Genomic DNA, 20934 nt, shown 5'->3' on the forward strand with positions numbered 1-20934 from the left:
TTCCTTTTGTTCCTTCTTCCTTCCCTTCTTTCTTCCTCCCCCTTCCCCCTCCCCCTTTCCCCTTTTAATACTTGAAAGGTAAAATAAGTTTCTTAACTTAACTGAGTGTGTGTATGTTAACTTTAAGCCATGTCTGATGACAGTAAAATTTAGCAGGTTCTCACCTCCTCCCTTCTTCCCCTCTATTGCAATAAGTCCTTTGTACCTCTTTATGTATTGTGATTTATGCCATTTAATCACCTCCATCCTCCCATCTCTTTACTGTCCCCCTTTTTGAGGAGATATTATTTTGAAAGCATTCTGTCAGAGTCATGGTTAAGTCATGAGTGTCCATTATTTCTTACTAAGTATATTCTCTATAGTAGAGTTACTAGTCTTGAAAAATTATGAGATTCTTTCTCCCAGGTGGGGATATAGCAATTTCATCTTATTGGATAGAAGGGTGTTTTTCTTTACTCTTTTTTCTAACATTTACATGTGTCTCTTGAATCTCCTATTTGAATTCCAAATTTTTTAGTTAGCTTTAGTCTTTCATTAGGAAAAATTGGAAGTCTCCTATTTCATTAAATGTCCATCTTTTCCGCTGGAAGAGAAGACTCAGTCTTGCTAGATAGTGAATTCTTGGCTGCATTCCAAGCTCCCTTACTCTTCTGTACATCGCATTCCAGGCCCTTCAATCCCTTAATGTTGATGGAGCCAGGTCCCAAGTAATCCTTACTTTGGATCCTTGGTATCTAAATTGTTTCTTTCTTGCTACTTGCAGAATTTTCCCCTTTATCTGATATTTCTGGGATTTAGCAGAATATTCCTTGGTGTTTTCATTTTGGAATCTAGTTATTGAGGGGATTGTTGTATTCCTTCAATAATTATTTTGCCTTCTGGTTCCATGATATCAGGGCAATTTTCCATCACTAAATCCTGTAATATTGAGTCCAGGCTTTTGTACTTTTCAGTGTTTTCAATAAGGTTAATGATTCTTAAGTTGTCTCTCCTAGATCTATTCTCAAGGACAATGGTTTTGCCATGAGGTATTTTCCATTTTCTTCCTTTTTTTATGTTTTGGTTTTGTTTGACACATTCTTGTTGTCTCATGAAGTCATTAGTTTCTACTGACTCCATTCTTTTTTAGAGAAGAATTTTCTTCAATTATCTTTCTGTAACTCCTTTTCTAATTGGTCAATTTTTATTTTTGATGTAGCTTTTCATTTGTCCAAATGAGGTTTCGAGAGAATTATTTTCTTTTTTGCATTTGACCAGTTCAGGTTTTGAGAGAATTATTTTCTTTTTGCACTTGTTCCATTGTATTTTCTGAAGATTTATTTTCTTGTTGAAGGGTATTAATTTTGGGGGGGTTTCTTTTCCCAAATTTTCCAATTGATTTTTAAACTCCTTCCTGATTTCTTAAAGGAAGTCTTTCTGGGCTGGAGACCAAATCATATTTTCCTCATAAGTTCTAGATCTTTATGAGTTAGGGTCTTTGCCTTCTAGGTAGATTTATATGGACCCCCCTTTTCAATGGCCTTTCTTCATTTTCCTAAGATCTTGTGTTGGGGGAGGGGCAGGCTCAAAAATATTTGGTGTTGAGATCCATAGAGGCTTTGCTCAGTGGGTTTAGTAACTCCAAATGGGCCATCTAATAGGGGGTGCTTTTTGCTTTCTTTGGAGTGTCTGTGACACTGATAGGAGTCCCTCTCCCTAGGCCTGGAAGGGTTGTGTGGCACTGCTGGATACTGTTATCCTTGTACAATGAGGAGTGGGCCCAGGGACAAGAATGTTAATCACCATATTCTGCTGAGGGAGCTTTGCTACCCAAGCCTGAACCTGGAATGGGGTGGGGGGTTATTACTGTGCTTGTTTTTGAAGAGGATTCAGCTAAAATAAAAGTATGGACCCCGTGGTCCTCTAGACAAACTGAACCCAATGGATCAATCTCCAGCCATGCTCTGTAACTCTCTGTGTTGGAACTTGCTTTCCAGCCCCACTGGAGCAACCCAGACCACCACTCCCATAGCCAAAGCTTCCACAGTTTAGTTGGTTCTTGGATTGAGGCTACCACAGTCACATCCTCCATGGCTGATCTTAGGTTAGTCTGGGTCTCACCTCACCACCACTGGCTCTTTGCACTCTTTCCACTTTTCACCCACAATCCCCAGAGAAAGAACTTGGTAGATGTTCTTCTCCTAGCTTCTTTTTCCTGGATTTTGTCAATTGAATTACTGATAAGATGCTTGATTCATATCTAAGTGAAAGCCAGGAGACCTTAGCACAGTACCTGTCTTCTTTCCACCCTCTTGGCAAGAAGTCACCTATCGTTCTTAATAGTAATGAACTCTCAATAGGAGACATCTATCCTTATTCACCAATAAGTTGAATTCACTAATTCTTTATATATAACCTTCTATTTTGCCAGCAATGTTCCATGGGGTAAATGATATTTCCCTGCATACTGGTGGTATGTGAGAATTAAAGTGGATTAGAGAAAAAGAAAAACAAAACTTCATTGGAATAGAACATTTTAAAGATGAGGAAAATATGGCTTGGAGAATTAGTGACTTGACTCATCACAGAAGAGTCAGAATTTAAACCTGGGTCCTCTGATTCTAAATATGATATACTTTCCATTGTATTATGATCCCTAATTTAACTTGAGTAGATTTGTAATTTTAAACATAATTTATGATTCCAATATTGAGGAATAGAAGACTCAGACTCTTTTAATCTACCAATCACAATACTTCTATTTTGGACTTACCTACTTACATAAGCACTCTTCAATATATCCCTCTTCATCACTTTTAGTCAGTTTCTCTAATGTGTTTACTTATGTGTCCCTATTTGCTAGCACTTCATGTTTGAAGAATCCTTTTACAAAAATTAACATTCTACTAACAAAAAAGATTACAATTCTACCCTCCTACATTTTCTGTTAGGAGCTCTCTGTTTTGATCTATTTTTGCCCCCTTCATTAAATGAGCTTATTCGTACAAAAAGTTTTATTCTTATGTTCTAAAAAAGTCTATGATGTTCATCTGTGAAGTTAGTGATTCAGTGTCAAGCTTTTATCCTCAATGTGCTATTTCTTGATAAATACCTCATTTTAAAATAACATATACATTTAGCTACTTGGATCCAGGGCTCTTTAGCACAGAAAACATTTAGAAGATTGACCAATGGTAATAGTCACTTCTGAAACACAATGAGTAAATGATTGAGGCAAGTTGCTCTACAAGAGGAAATTGAGGGAGAAGAGAGCAAACATAGTATACCTACTCAACAGTATCTTAAATGTCAAAGTCAAAAGCCTGTTGGTCTAAATAAAATGCCTTATAAATTTCAACTATTTCATCTCTCAAACTTTCTTCCTAGTCTCTACTTCTGTCTCTACCCCAATTAGTGACAGTCTTACTTGGTCCACCATTTTAGCTAGGCCACACTTTTATTTTTTTTATTTTTGTTTTTTTGCAAGGCAGGGGGTTAAGTGACCTTCCAAGGTAACACAGTTAGGTAATTATTAAATGTCTGAGGCCAGATTTGAACTCAGTTCCTCCTGACTCCAGGGTGGGTACTCTATCCATTGTGTCACATAACTGCTACCCTTCTCCAACTTTTCAACAATCTTAAGCTACTATCTACCTTATTTTCATTCTCATGTCCTTCCCCTTACATAAAATGCTGATATCAGGAAAGAGAATAGAGTTCCTTTTCAACTATCAGCACTACAATTCATCTTGCATATACAGTAATCATTTCAATTCCAAAATAATACTGAGCATTGCAAGCCTGCTCTCTTCCTGACTTTCCTATTTCTAGTAGGAGTACTAACATCCCTTTATCTTCCAAATTTGCAACTTTGAAATTATTTCCTCCTTCTTTCAACTCTCTTGTCCAACCAGTTTCCAGGATTTGTCATTCTCTTTCCAAATCATTGATTTCTTCAAGCTTCTGCACCTTCTTTCAGTTTACATGGTTACCATGATGATTTAGGTCTTTAGTATCCTTTATTTGGTTTCATTTAATGGCCTCCTAAGTAATCTCCTTGTTTGAAACCTTTTCTCTTTTTAATTCATATTGTTTAATAAAATATTTTAATATTCTAAGTCCTTCACTTCAAGAACACAGGCACCTTTTTTGGACTCATTTAATATTGTTCTCCTTCACCAACTCTTTATTCCCATCACACTCATTTACTTGCCATTCGATTTTTTGCCTCTGTGCCGCTGAATGGCTGACCCATAAGCCTACAAAGTCCTCATTTCTTACCTTATTCTCCATTTTAAAAGAATCTCAGTCAAGTCTCACTGCATGCAGAGATGAAGTCTATCTCATCTATTGCCTTGTTACCCTCTAGACAAGTCTAGACCCTAAAGCCCTTCTTTCTTCAGTAATTCCATCTTTATACTTCCTGGCTCTACCATTTGATCATGATCTCCTCAAGAATATGTACTATCTTACTTAATATTTTTCCATAGCAGAATTCCTGGCATAAAGTAAATGCTTAATAAATTATTTACCTTTCTGTCTTAGAATATCTAGCTGCTACAAGGTTTATCCAAAATGAGGATGATCTCAATCCTCCCTGTTGTAAGCAATTACCTCTCTCAAATTACTTTGTATGTATTGTGTATTTAATTATCTATGCACTATAAAGTTTTTCATTGTGGAATAAAGTTTGTTAAAAGCAGTGGATTATTTGTTTTTAAATTTCAGGGTTATCACAGTGCACTGTGATAGGTTTTAATAAATACTTCTCCAATGAATTAATAACCTTATGAGGTAGGTAAAGAAATAGTATTACTGACAATTAATAGATGAATAAAATGAATCTCAAAGGATTGAGTGATTTATCTAATGTCACAAAGCTAATAGGTAGAGGATTGGTATTTGAAATGAAGTTTCTATTACATTAGACTGCAGCTTATAAAACACTACATATGATGTCATACAGAAAATCTGTAAGGTTTTGTGGATGAAAAACTGACCTAAAACTCAAGATCTGGCTTCATGTCTTGACACAAACTGTGATCCAAGGCAAACCACTAAACCTCTCAGTCCCTCAGATAACTATCTAAAATTAGAAGTTATAGTAAAGGTGTCAGAGAGGCTTAGAAGTTAACTTTCCATTCCTGTTCCTTTAATGGCAAAGATATAGTGAACACTCAAAGACTGTATTTATAGTGAAACATTCCTTTTAGTAGGACTTTTTAAAAAATTATTTATTTAAGGCAATGGACCAAGGTCAGACAGCTAGGTAAATAAGTGTATGAAATCGGGTCTGAACTCAAGTCCTCCTGACTCCAGGGCAGGTGCTCTGTCCACTAGCTGCTCCCTCCTCACTGTTTTTTAATTTTTATTTTTAGTAAGATTTTTGTCAACAATGACCATTCTCTTTGTTAAACCACTTAAGCACATGTTATTCTACTATTACTATTTTTTTCATTTTTCATTTTAATTTTTTTCTCTCTCCTTTACATTATCACTCATGCAGGTCTATATACTTTTGGGGGGAGGGGGTATTATGTTTACTCTTAAACAAGAATATTTTAGAAACGCATAAAAACATTATTTGTACAAAATAAGTATAAATAAATTTAAAAATTAAAAAAGACAGTCTACATGACAAATTTAATTCTATTTTTGGCTACTTTGCCACTTGAAACTATTCATACATTCATTTATCACTTCATCTTTCTGGATTTAAATTTTCTTGTTCACAAAATGAGGGGTTGAGCCTAAATTACTTCTAAGGTCCCTATTAATTCTTAGTCTGTGATACTAAGATCTGAATATATATATATATATATATATATATATATATATATATATATATATATATTACCTCTCTTTTCTCTAAGGAGACGAGCTAGTCTAATTCTGTCTCAAGCATTAGTTAAAGCTGAAGACTTACTGTTGAAATAATCCAAAGTCAATTTTAAATAGGGAGAAATTCAAGTTTGGCAGAGTAGTCACCTGCACTTGCATCAAAATCAAGGTAGTTTTCTTTCTACTCTAGTCTTCTTTCTACCAAAAATAAACAAAAGTAGGAAGGAAGGAAGGAAGGAAGGAAGGAAGGAAGGAACAAAAGTAGGAAGGAAGGAAGGAAGGAAGGAAGGAAGGAAGGAGGGAGGGAGGAAGAGAGAGAGAGAGAGGGAGGAAAAGAGGAAGGAAGAGGGAGAGTTGTACTAATGACCTCTAAGGATTAAATGAGACCTTATATAGCACATATGTTGCAAGCCTTAAAGGACTACATAATATCTAGCTATCCTTTTATTATTATTATCAAACACTCTTCAAGCTTGAATTGTCTGTATTTTATGCTCATGGGAATGTTCCATAGAGTTTTTGCTGAAGTTTAAGGAATTTGTCTAGAGCTTCCCTGTAATGGTTCCCCTGCTCCAATAGCAAATACAACATAGTTTATTTTTCAACATCACAGGAAATAAAACCAGTCTGTCCAATTGCTGTTTGTGTGCAGAGAGTGATTTCACAACATTCACCAAAGTGACATAAATGCAGACTGTGCAGAGCACGCTACCTGCTGACATTGGCTTCTCTCCAGTTTCACAACAGAAACAGCTCATTTATAAGGAAATGCAATCAACCTCTCCCAGAAAAAAAGAACTGACTTTTTTCTTAATTGTCAAAAAGACAAACTATGTATGAAGTGGACCATTTAAACAGATGGACACAGAGACATTCACTCTAGGTGTGACATGTCCCTTGTACTCTATGCCACAAGGCTGGAATAAAAAGACTTTGGCATGAGAAGCAGATTGAATTCATTTCCTTTTTTTTACAGTGCAGTCTTGTACCAGACAATATATATTTTATTTTTCGTTTTGAGATAATAAAAGAGGTGACTCTCCTATGGAGGTAATCATACCATCAAACACATGCAACCTGTTTCATGAGATCTAGGATTTCTTTGCTTGGGATCATATCAGAAAAGTAGATGCAGGTCTAACCCAACTTTGTGGCAGTCAATTGTATGCTAACTATATGGTGTTTTATTTATAACAACATTCCTTTCCACTTTGAAAGCCATATCTCACTCCCATTTTTTTCTCTTGATTTTGTATATCAGATGGAATAGGGTTAGAACCTTGGAACATCAGTTTAGAAAAGTTCCCATCCTCTGCAGTCATACTAGGCAAGGATTCCAGGTTGCATTATTGATCTTCTATAGACCTGTCCCCAGTTATTCTGCCTTTAATCAATGAGAAAAGTTATAGGTTTGTAAATGTTTCAACTTCTGCACAAACTACAAGGTTTTCTTTCTTAAAAAAGGCAAGCAATAAAAATTTATATTTCATTTAACAAATAAAATATTAGCCTTCTATATTAAATATCATATAAACATAAGGCTTAGTTTTTTTAAATGTGATTCAGTTTTCAAATTTTAAATTTTGGACTTCTGATTGGACAAACATGATTATGAAGTATCAGTTTTGATTTGTTTTTTATAAATTTGCGTTTGTATATTATAGATTTTTATACCTATGAGAATAAAATAGAAATAATTAGAGCTTGAAGAGTGCTTGCTAATAATAAAAGGATAGCTAGTTATTATGTAATGTTTTAAGGCTTGCAACATATTTGATGCGGTTGATAGAACCATTGTTTTTTTTATAGAAAATTTATCTTAGTACGTGCACTGTGATTAAATACCTATACATGGAAGGATAGGATATGATTCCATTGTCTAAAATATCTTCCCTGCTCTGTTGCTACAGTCTATTCCTTTGTGTTACACATTTCCAGTTCCATGAAGTCATCTTTTAAAATATGACTCTTTTATAACTCAATATAGTTTATGCAGAGGCTGACACATCTTATAAATTTTAACATTAGATATCTCTGGAAGGATGATCATAAGTTTAAATAGGGAAGATGGAGTCAGTTTATGAAGGACCATAAAAATAAGTCTTTTTAAAAAATCATCTATATTTCAAAGGATCTATGATTTCATCAATGTGAATATTTATTCCACTGCTGCAGATTGCAATCCTTCCATGCCTTGTCATTCTTTACAATTCTTGTCTACATTCATCCATAAATCCTCCAGAAAAATTCTGCCCAATGAGCTAGAGACATTTTGTTATTATTACATTAAAATTTCAGGAGGACAGTTTGGCACTTTGACGTCCATGATTTTTCTTTGATTTTGCTTTATAATGGGCACAACACCCATTCTAATTCCTTATTTCTTTGATTTTGCAGTATATTACCCATTTTAAGCATAGATTTTTTTTTTGAAATGAAATTCAGCTTTCTCAAACTGATCATGTATCTCTTCATTGTCCTTTGGGTGACTCAGATTTTTGACTCATTAGAGGTTATTACATTTTAAGATCAATAACCTTATTTCTTTACTTGAAAGATGTTTTTATATAAGTGAGTAAAAGCATATTAATGTGTGAGGAACTGGTTGGATCATAAAAAGCATTGAAATTCAAATAAAACTCAGTTCCCTCTCTTTCTCTCATTCAATTCTTACTCCAAGTCATTGTTTATTTGCAGTGTCAATTCCAGAATATATATGTGTGTATATATATGCATATACATACACAAACACATGTACATATACACACCTATGGAAACAAATGAATACACACACTAACCAGTAGACTGATCATTTAACTGTATGTGGTAATCTGGACAATATATGTATATCATTCATTTTGCTTTTCCCAATTGAATTGTGATACCTATCTCTTTTGAATAGTTAGCAGTCTTACTGATGGAACCAAGTGATATTATGGTGTTTTATCAAATTAGCACTACATTAAAGGCAAAGTAACTAGGAATTTCAAGACATGGACATGAGCATCTGGAAGAGTTTCTCCTAAAAGTAATCTTTATTTCTTTTGAATATTTCACAATCCATCTTCTATAGCAGTGATGAGCCTTTTTGTTAAATATACACTTGCATATTTTATGTAATGTTTAATAATAATAATAATTATTATTATTATTATTATTATAAGTTAATTGTGAATCAAGATGCTTTGTTGAAACCCCTACTTGCCCCACATTGGGTGCCAATTATGAAACAGGAAGAATTGCTCATGGAGGGGTTTACAAGGATCTTTAAGGGTTCATTTATCAATGAAGAAATCACAAGTTTCTCTGAATCAAGAGGGTAAGAAAAGGTATAAATATTCATTCACAGGTTCCCTGAAAGAGTTAGAAGTCAATTCACAGAGATCCTTAGGAGTTAGTATAGCAAAGAAAGTGAATTTTTAAGAAGATAGTAAAATTTAAACAAAGAAGAGATAGCTCTAAACTGAGTTGTTGAGAACATCAAAGACAGTTAAGAAGCGGAAAAGGAGGAGGGGAATAGCCACAAAATGGGAAAAGATTAGCAGAGCTCCAACATAGAGGAGAGGGTGAGCAGAGCCTTTATAGGGAGCATGGGGAAATCAGTAGGAGGTATCAAGGAATGACCCACATAGACATGAATGGAGTCAGTCATATCTTGAAAGGCTGCAGGTGAAGGGGTCTAGAAGGAAGGGGCTAATGTTATCTTAGTGAGGTTACATTTCAAAAGAGAGACTGAACTATGGGAAAGACATAAGACATCCATAGCAAATGCCAAGCAATCACAGATAATAGTTCTATATTATTACAGGAAAGACTAGTCAAATAGTTCCCTAATAGTTCTCCTTCAACAATTGAACAGTTTTTTTTTCTTCCTGCAATTGTTTATATTGAATAATCTCAGGCCATCATAACATAGGGAAGAAAATGTTATCATTTGAGTAGTGCATTTTTTAAATTAATTTTTATTAAAGGTATTATTTGAGTTTTACAATATTCCCCCCAATCTTACTTCCCTCCCCCCATCCCCCCCACCCAAGGAAAGCAATCTGTCAGTCTTTACTTTGTTTCCATGTTGTAACTTGATCCAAATTGGGTGTGTTGAGAGAGAAATCATATCCTTAGAGAAGAGACAAGTATTCTAAGAGGTAAGAATATTAGACAATAAGATATCTGTTTTTTTCTAAATTAAAGGGAATAGTCCTTGAAATTTGCTCAAACTCCACAGCTCCTTAAATGGCGCTCTCCTCTGTAGACAGCCCAAAATTGCTCCCAATTGTTGCACTGATGGAATGAGCAAGTCTTTCAAGGTTGATCATCACTCCCATTTTGTTTTTAGGGTATACAATGTTTTTCTAGTTCTGCTCATCTCACTCAGCATCAGTTCATGTAAATCCCTCCAGGCTTCCTAGAAATCCCGTCCCTTCTCATTCCAATAGAACAATAGTATTCCATGACATACATATACCACAGTTTGTTGAGCCATTCCCCAATCGAAGGACATTTACTTCATTTCCAATTCTTTGCCACCACCAACAGGACTGCTATAAATATTTTTGTACAAGTAATGTTTTTACCTTGTTTCTTCACCCATTCAGAATATAGACCCAGTAGTGGTGTTGCTGGATCAAAGGGTATGCACATTTTTGTTGCCCTTTGGGCGTAGTTCCAAATAGCTGGTAAGAAGGGTTGGATGAGTTCACAGCTCCAACAGTGTCATAGTGTCCCAGATTTCCCACATCCCTTCCAACAATGATCATTATCCTTTCTGGTCATATTGGCCAATCTGAGAGGTGTGAGGTGGTACATCAGAGAAGCTTTAATTTGCATTTTTTCTAATAATTAATGATTATAGCATTTTGTTCATATGGCTATGAATTGCTTTGATCTCCTCATCTGTAAATTGCCTTTGCATACCCTTTGACCATTTATCAATTGGGAAATGGCTTTTTGTTTTAAAAATATGACTCAGTTCTCTGTATATTTTAGAAATGAGTCCTTTCTCAGAATCATTAGTTTTAAAGATTGTTTCCCAGTTTACTACATTTCTTTTGATCTTGGTTACAGTGGTTTTATCTGTGTAAAAGCTTTTTAATTTAATGTAATCGAAATCATCTAATAGGTTTGTGGTAAAGTTCTCCAACTCTTCCTTAGTCATAAGCTGCTCCCCTTTCTATAGATGTGACAGGTAAACTAGTCCTTGATCTTCTAATTTGCTTATAGTATTGTTTTTTTTATGTCTAAGTCCTGTAACCATTTGCATCTTATCTTGGTAAAGGGTGTTAGGTGTTGGTCTAATCTAAGTTTCTTCCATAATAACTTCCAATTATCCCAGCAGTTTTTATCAAAGAGGGAGTTTTTATCACAATGGCTGGGCTCTTTGGGTTTATAGAACAGCAGATTACTATAATCATCTCCTGCTTTTCCACCTAGTCTATTCCACTGGTCCACCACTCTATTTCTTAGCCAATACCAAACAGTGTTGATGACTGATTCTTTATAATATAATTTTAGATCAGGTAGGGATAAGCCACCTTCTTTTGTACTTTTTTTCAATAAGCTCCTTGCAATTCTTGACTTTTTATTCCTCCATATGAATTTACTTACAATTTTTTCTAACGCATTAAAGTAATTCTTTGGAATTTTTTTGGTAGGGCACTAAACAGTTTAGTTTTGGTAGAATTGTCATTTTTATTATATTTGCTCTACCTATTGATGAGCCGTTGATATTTGCCCAGTTATTTAAATCTGATTTAATTTGTGTGAGAAGTGTTTTATAATTGTTTTCAAAAAAGATTCTGAGTCTGTCTTGGCAAATATATTCCCAAGTATTTTACATTGTCTGAGGTTACTTTGAATGGAATTTCCCTTTCTAGCTCTTCCTGCTGTATCTTGCTAGACATATATGGAAACGATGAGAATTTATGAGTGCTTATTTTATATCCAGCAACTTTGCTAAAATTGCTAATTGTTTCCAGTAGTTTTGTGGGTGATTTCTTGGGATTATATAGGTAGACCATCATGTCATCTGCAAAGAGTGAGAGTTTTGTTTCTTCCATCCCAATTCTAATTCCTTCAATTTTTTTCTTCTCTAATTGCTGATGCTTACTTTTCTAATACAATATTGAATAGTAGTGGTGATAATGGGCACACTTGTTTCACCCCCGATCTTATTGGGAATGCCTCTAGCCTCTCCTCATTGAATATAATGCTTGTTGAAGGTTTCAGATAGATATTGCTAATTCTTTTAAGGAACAGTACACTTATTCCTATACTCTCTAGTGTTTTTAATAGGAATGGGTGCTGTATTTTGTCAAAAGCTTTTTCAGCATCTATTGATATGATCATATGATTTCTGATAGATTTGTTGTTAATATAATTGAGTATACTAACAGTTTTCCTAATGCTGAACCAACCCGACATTCCTGGAATAAATCTTACTTGATCATAATGTGTTATCCTGGTGATAACTTGTTGTAATAGTTTTGCAAAGATTTTATTTAACATATTTTCTTCTATAGTCCTCAGGAAAATAAGTCTATAATTTTCGTTCTCTGTTTTAACTCTTCCTGGTTTAGGTAACAGCTCCATATTGGTTTCATAGAAATAGTTAGGCAGAGTTCCATCTTTCCCTATTTTTCCAAAGAGTTTATATATAATTGGAACCAATTGTTCCTGAAATGTTGTTAGAATTCACTTGTGAATCCATTAGGCCCTGGAGATTTTTTTTAGGGAGTTCATTGAATTTCATTTTTTGAGATAGGGTTGTTTATGTATTTAATCTCTTCTTCATTTAACCTGGGCAATTTATATTTTTGTAAATATTCATCCATTTCACTTAGATTATCAAATTTATTGACATAGAGTTGGGCAAAATAATTTTGAATTAATACTTTAATTTCCTCCTCATTGGTGGTGAGTTCACCTTTTTCATTTATGGTACTAGCAATTTGGTTTTATTCTTTCCTTTTTTAAATCAAATTGATCTGAGGTTTATCAATTTTATTGTTTTCTTCATAATACCACCTTTTGGTTTTATTTATTAATTCAATAGTTTTTTTGCTTTCGATTTTATTAATTTATCCTTTAATTTTTAGAATTTCTAATTTGGTATTTAATTGGGGATTTTTGATTTGTTCTTTCTCTAATTTTTTAGTTGCATGTTTAGTTCATTGATTTCCTCTTTCTCCAACTTATTCATGTAAGAATTTAGAGCTATAATATATCCCCTGAGAGTCGCTTTGAATGAATCCCATAGGTTTTGATATATCTTTTCATTATTATCATTATCTAGGATAAAAGGGTTCCTTTCTATCCCGATTCATTTTCCTTCATAAGTCTACCATATCTAATTTTTCTAATTATCTATCTATCCCCTTAACTTCTTTCTTGTTTATTTTATGATTCAATTTATCTAGAGATGAGAGTGGGAGGTTGAGGTCTCCCACTAGTATAGTTTTGCTGTCTATTTCTTCCTGTAGTTCTTTCAGCTTCTCCTCTAAGAATTTGTGTGCTGTCCCACTGGGTGCATATCGAAATGACTATTGTTTATGGTCGTTTTAGGAGGATAATGTTTCATTCCTTATCTCTTTTAATGCTATCTATTTTTTGCTGCTGCTTTGTCTGAGATAAGGATTGCTACCCCTGTTTTTTTTTACTTCAGCTGAAGCAAAATATATTTTGCTCCAACCTTTTACCTTTATATGTATCTCTCTGCTTCAAATGAGTTTCTTGTAAGCAGCATATTGTAGCATTCTGGTTTTTAATCCACTCTGCTATTTGCTTACATTTTAAGGGAGAGTTCATCCCATTCACATTCAGGGTAATGATTACAAATTCTTTATTGCCCTCCATGCTGTCTTACCTCTGTTTGTATTTTCCCCCCTTTCTCCCCCCCTTTATCCATATTCCCCATTATTTTTTTCTAAATCCCACCCCCTACAGTGTGTTTGCCCTCCGATATCTTACCCTACCCTTTTTTCCCCTTTTGCTTTTTCCCTTTTCCCTTCCCTTCCTTTTGTTATTTCCCCTTTTTCCCCCACTCCCTTAACCTTTCTCCATTTCCCTGTCCCTTTTCCTCCTTTTAACACTTGAAAGGTTAGATGTTTTATAAGTTAACTGAGTATGTCTAGGGTGACTTTAAGCCAAGTCTGATGAGAAGATTCAGGTGTTTCTCCTCTGCTCCCTTCTTCCCCAGTATTACCATAGGTTTTTGTACCTCTTAGTGTAATGAGATTTACCCCATTCAATCCCCTCCCACCTTCCAGCTCTTTCCTGTCTCACTTTTTAAGGAGTTAGTGTTTTTTAGATCATTCTACCTAAGTCATAGAAAATTCTGAGTGTCTGTCCCTTCTAGTTCAGTATATTCTATCAAATAGAGTCAAAATTCCTGAGAGTTATTAGAGTCTTTCCCCCAAGTGGGGTTAAAGCCAGTTTAGATAGCAGTCTCATGGATAGGTCATAAATGTCCATCATTTCTGGCTAGGCACATTCTCTCTGTTAGAGTTACAATTCTCAAGAAATTATGACGATCTTTTTTCCCCCATGCTGGGATAAAGCCAGTTTCAACTTACTGGATTGCATTTTTTTTTCCTTTTACCGCACCCCCCTTTTTTTTAACCTTTTCATGTGTCTCTTGATCCTCCTGTTTGATGTGCAAATTTTCTGTTTAGCTCTAGTATTTTCATCAGAAATTTTTGGAATTCTTCCATTTCGTTAAATGTCCATATTTTTTTCCCTGGAAGAGAAGGCTCAGCTTTGCGGGAAAGTAGATTCTTGGCTGCATTCCAAGCTCCATTGCTCTTTGAAATATCTCATTACAGGCCCTTCGGTCCCTTACTATTGATGCAGCCAGGTCCTGCGTGATCCTTACTGTGGTTCCTTGATATTTAAATTGCTTCTTTCAGGCTGCTTGCAGGATTTGCTCTTTTATCTGATAGTTCTAGAGTTTGGCCACAACATTCCTTGGTGTTTTCATTTTAGGATTTTTTTTCAGGTGGGGAGCCATGTACTCTTTCAATAACTACTTTGCTCTCCAATTCCATGATATCAGGCCAGTTTTCCATCACTAGATCCTGTAATAATAAGTCCAGGCTTTTTTTCTCTTCAATGTTTTCAGGAAGTCCTATAATTTTCAGGTTGCCCCTCTTCGATCTATTCTTGAGGTCAGTGGTTTTGTTGATGAGGTATTTTACATTTTGTTCTTTTTTTTTCTATTTTTTGATTTTGTTTAAATGACTCTTGCTGTCTCATAGAGTCATTACTTTCTGTAGACTCCATTCTTTTTTGGGGGGAGGAGTTTTCTTCATTAACCTTTTGCAACTCCTTTTCCAATTGGTCAATTCTACTTTTGAAAGAGCTTTCCATTTGACCAATTGAGGTTCTGAGAGAATTAATTTCTTTTGCATTTGCCCATTTGAAGATCTGAGAGAATTATTCTCATTTTGTATTTGTCCAGTTGAGGATCTGATAGATTATTCTCATTTTGTTATTGTCCAATTGATGATCTGAGAGTTTTATTCTCCTTTTGTATTTGTCCAATTGTACTTTCTAAGGTTTTTGTTTTCTTGTTGCAAGGTATTAATTATCTCTCCCAAATTTTTAAGCTCCTTCCTTATTTCTCCAAGGAAGTCTTTCTGTGCTGAAGACCAGATTGTATTCTACTCAGAGGTTCCAGGTCTCTCTGTGTTAGGGTCTTTCCCTCCCAAGAATTTTTCTATGGATCTACCTTTCCGCTGACCCTTCTTCATTTTGCTAAGACCTGAGTTGGGGAGGGGTTGGTTCACAAGGGGCTTGGGATTGCTAAAAGCTTTACTCACTGAGTGTAGTTTCTCTGGATGGCCAGTAGGAGGTGCTATTTGCTTTCTCTGGAGTGTCTGTGACCTTGATTGATGCCTTCTCCCTTTGCTTGAAGGCAGGAGTTGGAGCTTTTGAATTCTTTTGCCATCAGTCAATAGTGGGCTTTACCCTGGCCTGAGGTCATTCCTCAGCTGGTCTGGTTCTTCTGCTCACATACCTGGGCCTGAGGAGAAAGTACTTTGCATTTGTTTGTTAGAGAAGAAGTCTGAGTTGTAATGGGACTCAGTTCTTCAGACCAGAGGAGCCCAGGGATGGTGTCTGAAGCTTTCCTGCTCCAGAACTCTCTCCCCAGCCCTGTCAGCAATCTTCCACAGGATAGCAGCAACACCAGCTCCTCTGCTCCCTAGTTGACTAAAGCCCATGCTGCCTAGCCCCACCACCGATCCAGCGGGTCTAGCTCTCAGGCCCTCAGACTCCCAGTTCCAGTTCAGCTGTTAATCTGGTTGATCTGGAGCTAATCCTCTCTCTGAGCCCAGACTCACCTGCCCAAATTCGGCCAAATCTGTTGCCAGAAACAAATCCTGAGGTAGATGTTCTTTCTCCTGGTTTTTCTTTCTGCGTTTTGTGGGTTGGAATTCTTTTAAGAGGTTTGTTTCATGTGATAGATAGGGAAAAGTTTAGGAGACTTTAGAACTGTGCCTGCCTTCTCTGTGTCATCTTGGCCAGAAGTTGAGTAGTGCTTTTGACAGGACATGCTATTCTTCTAAGTTAAATACTTATTTTTCATTGGTTGATAAGTAATAAAGAGTAATATATAGATTTATTAGTAGTCAGCAAGCCTTTGATCTCATTCACTTCTCAAATCCTAATCATATTTTTCAGTATACTTGGAGGTAGAATCAGGAAAAGAGGTTCCTTTATTTTCCATTTATACTGGAGTTGTGTGTGTGTGTGTGTGTGTATTGTGTGTGTGCATGTGCATGCATGCTTACATACACATGTGTGTCTTTGTGAATAGCACTGACCATTTTGGTCTTCACTTGTTGGACCATCAAGTTAGCTAGATTCCAACCTTATACACAGAGTTCTATGATAGTCTTAAATGAGCTATGAGTGTGTAGGTGCCCTGTAAATGACTCCAACCCCAGCAAAATAAGTTCTCCCAAATGAGGAATGATCCTCAATCCTAAGAAGACGAGGTTCACAGCTTCAGTTGCCTCCTATAACAGTCCAGTTACAAGTCTAAAATACACTTGAAGATTTAGTCATAGACACCCTGGCTTCTCCAGGTTTCCCTGCTAGACTGACTGTTTGCTATCTCTTGCTTGAGCTTCCGACACAAAGGTCACCAAAGATAAAATTTCTGGGCCCATTACAGTACATAAAACTGAAAAGGACAAAAGAAACATAATAGAAATAAATACCCATAGACCACTTTTCTGAGCCCAAGTAAAAGAGAGAGGGAATGGGAGAAAGAAATCCTTTCCCTCTAACTGGTTCAGTTTGTGGCACCCACACCTTGGGCAAACTGTAATCTTCACACTCTGTACACATCAGGAAAGAGAACCTTGCAGGAAGGAGGGTACAAGTCAGGAAAAAAGAGAGATTATCTCAGGCTCGCTAGTTTTAGAGATGCAGCCTTTCTAATTTCTCTGTGATTTAAAGGAGGCCAAACTATGTGTTGGGGAACAAAGAATCTTTCTGTCTTAGAAGATATGAGTATGTTAAGATAAATCTCTTTAGAAGTGTTTTCAAGAAATTTGGACAAGGTTCAAAGGCATATACACATAGGAATACATAAATATATATGTATGTTATACCCACATATGTATAAATATATGCATACATACAGATTTACATATTTATGTGTATGTATAGATACATATTTACATATGTAAGCTGTGACTACATGCATGTACATGTGTTTATCTACATATACATAAATCTTTTTGCATACCACATGATGTTTTTATATTTATATCTGTAGTTATGCATCTCATACAACACACATATACTATGTGAGTGCATGTATGATATGTTTGCATTTGTATATTATCAATCCCACCTTTCATTGTAATATGAGCTACTTAAAGGCCCTGATAGATTTTGGTCTTTATTTGTGTCCACAGAACTTACTAAGGGCAGCAAAATGTTTCAGGAGATTGAGGTCCAGGCCTGGAGTCAGGAAAACCAGAGTCCAAATCCAGTTTCTGATACTTGGAAGCTGTTTAACCCTGGACAAATCATTCAACCCTTATTCATTGAGGTTTCTCATAAAATGAACTGGAGAAGGAAATGGCAAACCACTCCAGTATCTTTGCCAAGAAAATTCCAAATTGAGAGTCAGACATGACTTAAATATACCTGAACAACAACATTAACAGTCACCATAGAGCCTAGAGAAAAATAAGCTTTTAATAATAACAGAACTTTAGGATTTCAAATGGAGGATGAAATATGACTTAAGTTAACAAGGTTGAATAGGATTATAATAGAATATACTGAAAGGCAGTCTTGTCTGTTTCTTTGGACTTCAATGAGAATATTTATTAGGAGTAGATAAGGTCTATAGTCCATTCTAGCTCTTGTGATTTTTCCTACTTCATCTGACCTTGTTGCATTCCAGTGTTTCCTTGAGAGCTGATAAAAGTGCACCAAAACTTGGTGCTGAATTTTCAAAATGAAATTAAATTTCTTTTTCAGAATGGATTACTTTTATTTATCATGTCATCATAATCCTTTTTGGAACCTATTGTAAAACACTTGCAGTAAATTCATTGTACAGGGTTGGATAGACATGGACATTGATTGGAGTTTCGTTATAAAGGTTGTCATTGAAGTAAAACATATGAGAAATTAGCATTGGAATACTGTGTTGTTTTGAATAATTAATTCTATAATTTAATAAGAAATGCAATCTTAGGGGCAGTTAGGTGGTCCAGTGAATAAAGCTCCAACCCTGGAATGACCTGAGTTCAAATTTGACTTCAGACACTTAATACTTAGCTGTGTGAAATTGAACAAGTCACTTAACCTCATTGCCTTCAAAAAATACAAAAAACACAAAACAAAACAAGGAATACACTTAATATGTGTTTACATTTATATTTTATCTGATTTAGAGGAAAATAGAATAGGGCTAAATAAGAAAAGAATGAACTATCTCAAAAATTTCTGAGGTTGTATGAAATTCTAATCTTCCAGATCAACTAAGACTAGCAAAAATGATTTTAATAAAAAAGGATATTTTAAAAGTATATTTAAGGCAAGAGTTAGAAACAAGTATTGGCATAATGATTATTTCTAATAAAGGAAAACTGCTCAATGCTACCTTGTTTCTATTTTTTATGCTAAGTAGAATGATCTTTGAAATGAAAAAAAGATAGAGCAGAAACTGAAAACAAGAATCCAAAGCCAAGATAAAGAAATAAGATGGGAAAAGATTACTTAGCTGCCCTCAGTGAATTCAAGCCTTGAGAGCAGAATGAAGTACATTTCAAAATAAAGAATAAATAGCAGATAGGATTCCTGAACTGTTGTCATTGATCTTCAAGAAATCATGGGAAATGGCAGACATAATAAAGAACAGGAGAAAACATGTTATGATTTTTTTTTATAATGCTGAAGGGAGGTAGAGTCTACAAACACAAATTTTGTGATTTTAATTTTGGTTCCTGGTTGATCCAAGAAATTATAATTAAATATTAATTCTATGAACATTTAAAGAAGTAATGTATCAGCATAATAACACAAAAATATTTAAACAGGAATATATTGTGCCATCATACTAAACTCATTTCCTTTTTTGATCTGTGTATCAAGTTTACTAAGATTTCAGCAATGCCAGCATCATGGACAAGATGAAGAAATATTGGAAGATCTTTTGGTGAAATAGCTTTAGAATTAGTGGAATAATTGCCACAAGAGTAGTTATTGATAGATCACTACTTATTTGGAGAGAAAGAAGTAGTTAAATATCTTAGAGATATGAACTTGATAAAATTAATTAACATTCTATAATGGTTACAATGCCTAATAGATTTAGGCATACTCATCAGATTTGCAGATGATATAATGTACAAACCTAAGAAAAAGGATAGTTAACAAAATGAATGATATATTCCAGATCACAGAATATCTCTGACACTTAGAAAACCAGGCAGATTATAATAAGATGAAATTTAGTAGGATTAATAAATTTCACAAGTTAAGGATGGGAAAGACATTTGTTAGACTGCTGCAAAATATATCCAGAAAACTTTCGTTACATATTCAGTACCCATTGATAGTAGGATATCACATTACAATAAAGCTAATTTAACATTAAGCTTCCAGAATAGAAACAAAATTTCTGGAGAAAAAAAATTGATTATTTCAGAGTATTCCATTCTAATCAGGCAATAGCCAGAGTTTTGTATTCCATTTTGCTCACCACAATTTATAAATAATACATATAAACTCTCATACTTGCAGAATTGGTAAATTGCAATGTTGAGGGGACAAGAGAATGTCATGGAAGAATCAGCTGAAGCAACTGGATTTGTTGAGCACAGAAAATAGAAAGGGGCCAGGAAAGGGGAGACATAATATCTACCTTCATGGATATGAAGGGATGACTCTCTGAAGCCTTTGATTGACTTTTTCTATTCAGTCCCAGAGGAAAAGCAAAAAAAAGTAGAAGTTACAAGGAATAGCAATTTTATATTTGATTTAAAGAAATTTGTTTTTCTTTTCAACTGTTAAGAGTTAGTTAAATGTTTCTTGGCCTGTCTTATTATGAAACAAAGTTGATTGGTTGACTATTTTTGAGGATAGTATGGGGAAAAATTTAGCTTCAGGTTCATTTTGGTCTAGATACTCCATGAAGTTTCTTCAACTCTGTGATTCTAGATTCTAAAATTGAGGAGACATTGAAACCTAAATTAAACACACTTGACAAGAAATCAATGATAAATTCAACAATTTCCTTAACAACATTCTGATTTTGTTTTCTCATACAAGGAAAAAATCCATTCTAAATTTTGACATAGAGTCTTACTTGAGATTGTCTGAATCACTGACAAGAATTAAATAATTGCTTTTAAAAGATCACTAGTCTAAAGAGATGCCTGAGAGGAAATATATGATTCATAGAGCAGTGTGCTTCATTGGCCATTTCATAAAGCTCCTTTTCCTCTCAAAGGCAATATTTCAACATTTGAAAATTCACTTTTATTGATGTATCTGAAGCTGTGCCAAAGTCCACTCTCTATTTTTGTCTCACTCAAAAGAAAATAGATAGAACCCAAACTTCTTTACTGAGTAAAAGAATCACCAGAG

Source organism: Macrotis lagotis, chromosome 1, assembly GCF_037893015.1.
Source record: "Macrotis lagotis isolate mMagLag1 chromosome 1, bilby.v1.9.chrom.fasta, whole genome shotgun sequence".
NCBI lineage: Eukaryota > Metazoa > Chordata > Mammalia > Peramelemorphia > Peramelidae > Macrotis > Macrotis lagotis.